The 6,000-nt window shown below is 41.1% G+C and overlaps 1 protein-coding gene across 2 annotated transcripts in view; it reads left to right on the top strand.

Moving 5' to 3' along the window:
- Positions 1 to 256: 256 nt before the first annotated feature.
- Positions 257 to 6,000, top strand: part of LOC307036149 (lissencephaly-1 homolog A-like) — a 41,066-nt gene continuing 35,322 nt past the window's right edge. Inside the window, exon 1 of one of the 2 annotated variants that reach the window (XM_079676205.1) lies at positions 257 to 449. The gene's annotated coding sequence lies outside the window, so the exon portion shown is untranslated. Of the gene's footprint in view, positions 450 to 659; positions 679 to 6,000 lie in introns of those variants that run through there. The other variant, XM_079676206.1, reaches the window with a different exon arrangement.

The raw sequence follows: 6,000 nt of genomic DNA, 5'->3' as shown, positions 1-6,000 counted from the left end.
ATGAAACACACAACCTACAAGTAAAAGTCCTGCCCGGAAGAAAAAAAAGGTTACTCGAGTAAGAAAAGTACTGGCAGAAGTACAAAGTAGCAAAACATTGAAATACTCAAGTTAAGTTCTTAAGTAAATCTACTTTGTTACTTTACACCAATAATGTAGTTATAAGTGCAGGGATGCTGAGAAGTCATTAAAGAGTTAAAAACAGAAAAATGTTCTGCTATCAAGGGCGTGCGCGCTCCCGTAAGACCGTGAACGCGATCTCGTGCGCGCTCCCGTCTGAAGGCGAATGCGGTAGCCTACGAAAAACAAGCGAGGAGCGGCGTAGAGACAAGACGGGCACACTTTACCTCCACATCACAAGATCATATTTTGGAGCGGAAATTTCACGCCCTGTCGGGTCGTGTTAGCGTTAAAGACGGCTGAGGATATTCACAGGCAGGAACAATAGGGTGAGTCCAAATAGCTTTCACTTGTGAAGCCGGTCAGGGTCGAAGGAATCTGGCGTTAGGTGGGGGAAAATGACGATGTGGCTGTAATTTTTGCACCTCCTTTTTATGTCTCAAAATGGCGGATAGGCCGCTTGGACTGGAGCAGCAGGTACCTTGTCAGCGGAGTTTATCCTTGAGTCCAGATAAACAATATTGAAAACAGGTCTGCCATCGTTAGCTGTTCTGTAAGGTAATTGTAGCCATTTGAGCTTGAGTGCATATTACGAGGCTCTGGTCGCTGTTAGAGTGAACGTACGAGCTAACTTTGTGACTGCTAACTTAGCTAACGTTAACTTTAGCTAACATTAGCTAATGGCCATAGATAACATTGAGACACCGGCTGGCACCGTCGTCATGTCGACCAAAATTGTCAGCGAGCACCGAGGTGAAAACATGGCAGTGTGTGAGATATGTCAAGGCCATCGGAAATTACAAATGCATTTGGCGTCCATCCCAAGTTAGTAATAATCAGTAATTAGCATCGTTTAGGGTTGCCTTAGTGCAGCCTGTCAACAACAGCGACACTTAAATATAATGTAGATCACACGACGGTACCACTAGCATCTAACGTGAGCTCTGATGAACATGTTATTGCTATCATTGTGGGTGGAAAGGTTGTTGTGTGTCGGTGCAGACGCTACAGTTTCACACTACTGCTGTATCAGAGGATATTCTTCGCCTGGTTTGTATATTTGCTTTGCACATAAGTGTAACGGAATTTCACAAAACCCTGCTGCAGTTTTTTAACATGACATGCTCCTGAGAATTATCCCTCCGCGCTGTCACACTGGTGGATGCTCAGCTGTAGCTGCCATCATCTCTGCGACTTCATGCGGTTTGTTGGCACAGGGCTGGAAAATCAGGGTGGAGCACATCGCAGACGATGAGTTTATATTTATTGAGTCTACACTGTACTCAACTGCCTGCCCTGTTTTCAGTTTGCACGTTTATTTTCTCTCATTGTGTGGATGTATGATTGAGTGATTCGGGTCTGGCATTTGTGAACGAAGGGCATAAATGCAAATCATCGCTGTGGCTCACATGGGTGTGCAGTGAATCCCACAAGAGAGTTCCCCTCGTAAATGTGAACCTTGTCGTGATATCGGATATAACGTTAGAGCATTGGTTTGATCAAGGGTCCTTGGGTGATTTATGTTTCCCAGCCACGCCTGCACGGACTGCTTTGCAGCGGATCTGATCTACTGGAAATATTTGATTTTGATAGCATTTTTTAGAACAGTATTCCAACTCCAAAAGTGGACTATAGTGCTCTTCTCTCAGGTAAGAGTTTTTGGGCTTGGACTGACACATCTTGAAAAGGAATATGATCCGTATGTGCCTGGGGCTATGTCTACATTTACAATCAATAATCAGTTAAATAAATGGGTTATTCAATGTATTCTACTGTAGTGGCGCTGATGCGGTCTATATTTTTAATATCACTAATGAGGAATATCTCTCAAGCTGTGGTAAAGTCAAATTGAGTCATATTCCCTGTGTTTCAATGTTATGCTTTCTTCAATCTAATAGGCATAGCCTATATTTAGTCCTGGTATATAATATAGCTTAACACAGATCATTCACACAGTCTATTTTTTTGACTGGTTTTGCTGTGAACTAAATTTGTCAAGCATTTTCATTTAGATAAGTGAAAAAGCTATACAATTTGTGGAGCCTATATAATCTAATGACGTGTGATATGTATCAGAAACACCAGCTTTACAGACTGAGCATAAAGTAGAAATGGGTCAAAGTTCAAACGGCACAGTACTTGAAACAGACTCAAACTGTGTATCACTAGACCCATTATCTGTTTTTGACTTCTTGGAAAAAATAGCTAATATGATAACAGCAGCTCTCTTTCTTTTCAAAAATACAGGCATGCTTAATTTCTCTAACAGAGAAAGGATAAAAAAGCTTTCTTAGTCACTCCCGAGTTTTATCAAATGTGAAATTAAGCAAGTCCCTCCCGCCAGCCAGTCTATTCAGTGCACTCAGCAATGGAAACACAGCTGCACTGATTGTACAAGCTTCAGCCATTACAGGATATGCTTTGCTGGTACTTATTGCCAGTATAACAACAAAGCAAAGCCACAGATCATGCAGGACGTTCTTCATTAATGTCATTGGGGTAGTCACGACTGAAGTGTAGCCTTAAGGGAGCAGAATGTACAGTTTTTCCAAGAGGGCCTCTTTATTTTGTGTCAACAGACATTGTGCATGAGTGTTTCTTTTTGTGATAGTGGTTGGTTGAAGGGCAGCCTCTCCTTCCGACAGAAACCCAGAGGTTGACCCCCGACCCCGGCTGAGCTCCAGCTGACCGATCATTACTGACCTGCTGCCAGCAGCAACTGCCAGTCAACCTACAAATGACCGCATGGATTGTGGGAAAACGTCTGTAAATGGCAACCAACTCTAAAGGCTTTTGAATATTATTTTACCCAAACCATTTACAGTGGTTGCTATACTTGCCTGAACAATTGAAAGGTTTGATTTTGAACATGGTTCTGAATTAGTATACACCTCCTCTCTAAAATAAGAGTTTTAATTATTTAAACCAGTAACTTCTTAGCATTATGTGAAAATACAGGAGACATTGAACAAGCATATTATGGTTATTGTGGGGAACTTATCTTGTACTTTCACAATTTACTCAAGCAGTAATGAGGCTAACTAGTAGTCATTGTGTTTTTCCCACCTGTGTATGCAGGTGGATCAGGCAGTGTAGATATTTGGCTGTGTGAGCTTACTTCCTATTCAGTCTGTGGTCCCTCTGTGTTTTGATAATGGCTTTGATCTAATAGGGTGGCCTGCTAATTTATTTGGCTACATTGGATTGACAATTTGAGGGCTTGGTACTTTTGTATCTGATGGCCATTGTATTGGAGAATTAGCCAAGGCTGTGAATACTGCATTCATTCCTAAAGAAACGTTGTTATGAAAGTTGTAAAAACTATTTTGCAAAAGCACAAGTTACAAATTGATCACATTATGTTACCTTTATCTGATGGGTTGTTGTTTAATAGCCCATCTTTTCTATTAGCCTCTTAGCAAAGACTAGTTGTGTAATTTAATAAGGTTATCTGACAGTTACCAACACTCATATAACCGTCACCGGCCTAACGGGTTGTAACGGCTGCAGATTGAAAGCTGAGCCAGATGTTCACTCTGTTAGTGACAAAGCTCTTAGGATGATTTGCGTCCGAGTGCTTTTACCAAGAACAGCCATTCACAGAAACTGAAGATGATTTACAGAATACTCAGCCTTCCAGTCCCTATGGTGAGAGAGGTTTGTTGGTTTAAGAATCCGGACATTTGGAGTTGAACAGACCCCTACAGCACAGAATAATGAAAGACATTACCTAATTCATTGCTTGGCATCATAAATGATCCGTGTTCATCCGGCTGCTGCAGCAAAGTGATGCACTCAGAGCACGTCAATTACTCTGTGGGTTGCTGTCTCTTCATAGGGACATGTTCTGCCACAAAGTTATCTTATTCAGAATTTGAATAAAGTTGCAGCCACTGCTGAAACCAACGTTAAATTAGAGTTACTTTAATTGTCTCATGTGAGAGGTGTTTGTCTTGAAGAATATTCTTGCACTATCAAAACCAAACATCACCATAGAGGTACACACTTTTCAAGCTACTTTTTATGTAAAATATCAGTCCAATGAAAGATTGTCACTTATCCTTTTATCTAGTCAAAGAGTGTCAGCTAGCAGATCCCACAAGTGTTTTGGTTTAGTTTGGAAGGTAATAACTTCACCTTATTTATTATTTTCTTGCAACTATTTACTTTTGCCTTTTTTTAGCATTGTTTTTTTGTCCCCCATGGTCACCAGTGCCGTTTGAAAAAGGCAGTCAATACATATTCTGTGACATTCCCAGGACATAGGGGACATGAAGGTGAAGTCACCAACAAAAAATGAAGACGACCCAGATTCCAGATGTTAGAGATGCTTTGCTTTGCTGACATAATGACACTCACAGAAAACTGTGAATAGGACGTGACGGTGAGGTGGTAACTGTCAGCATTGCTTAGGTGGGGTGCTATGTTTTGTGATGAGCTGCTGAGATACACTATAGACTTCATTTTAAACTCTGACCGTGGTTTTAATTTGACCCCTCTTGCATTTCATTCCACAGGGGTGTCTTGTGTTCAGACATGGAAGTGAGAATTTATAAATATGTTGTACACATACCTCTTCTGTCATACTACTAGGCAGTTTGAGGGATCCATGGTTATAACATTTTACTGCGGTCATATATTGAGCAGTTGGACCAGGTGCACAATTTGTTAAACTGTATGGACATTGAGTTTTTTGCGTAATGAATAGTTTACAGGGTTTCTTGAAAATCCTTTTTGAAATAGTACGCTGACACATTGCTCTTCGTTTTCTATCATGGTTTTCCAGTTTGTTGGTTTGAGGGATTTGACAAAGATCTTATATTTGGTGGTCCAATTAATTAGTTTGACTATATCAAAACAGACTGAAAAGACCGTGATACAATGGCTGTGGTTCATTACAGTTTTGACTTGGCGTTTGGTTGTTGTTGCATTCTTAAACTGACGGAGGATTTTTATCCGTTATTCATTAAATGTGGTATTTTAACAACAGATAAGCTGTTGAGACTCATCAGGAAATTAAACGTCGTCTCTCAGAGCAGTCTGCTGCATTACAGCAAGGGGCCCCTTATTGTACAGTTCCTGCTGCTACACAAAGACAAGAGAATCAATGGGAGGAAGACACATACCCATTATCAACCGGCACTTGGCAGATTTACGGATGCACCAAGCCTGTAGCCCATTCCAGCAAGACCCAACCGCATTTTGTGTTGAGCCAATTAGCCTGATTATGTGTTTGAGCATACATTTTGCTTAGTACTGAAACCACAAATGAGATTTGAAGAGAGGGGAGTCTCACACATTAATGGAGACTCAGAGCGATGACAGTTGCCAGCAGTACAGAGGGAAGTATCAATATATAGTAGATGACCTCATTTCACACGCCACAGCCAGGTTGATGTTGAAGGCGCAGGCCTTTTAATGGATATTTTCCATTTGGAGTTTTATAAAGGACTATTTTTAGCTTCAGTGCCCTGTCTTATGGTGTTGTTGTACTGCTGTGAAGCCAGAAACCCCCTGCACGTTGTAATCCACACACAGTCAGAGGTAAGCAGACATTTGGACTGCTGTCATATCAGGTGTGGTGACATCAGGGTCCAGAGGTCAGCAGTCGGCTTTACAATGTCAAAGTGACACACATGCAAATAAGTGAGCAAACACAACAATTTTACCGTTCTTACATTCAGCTGAATGGACTCAATATTCCATATACGAGCGTTATGTTTTAATATACGTATAAGTCCTTAGATGCCATGCTCCTTTTATGCATGCAGGAGTGAGAATGAATACATTTCCCTTGTGGTCATTTCACTACTGCATCATCAGCTGAAATGTTTGAATTTTCCTTCATCACAACTTCCTGCTGTGTTTCCATTCCTCATG

The sequence above is a fragment of the Notothenia rossii genome (assembly GCF_949606895.1).
Source record: "Notothenia rossii genome assembly, chromosome: 4".
NCBI classification, from domain to species: domain Eukaryota; kingdom Metazoa; phylum Chordata; class Actinopteri; order Perciformes; family Nototheniidae; genus Notothenia; species Notothenia rossii.
The sequence above is the reverse complement of the archived record's forward strand: the minus strand, read 5'-3'. Positions and strand labels throughout refer to the sequence as shown.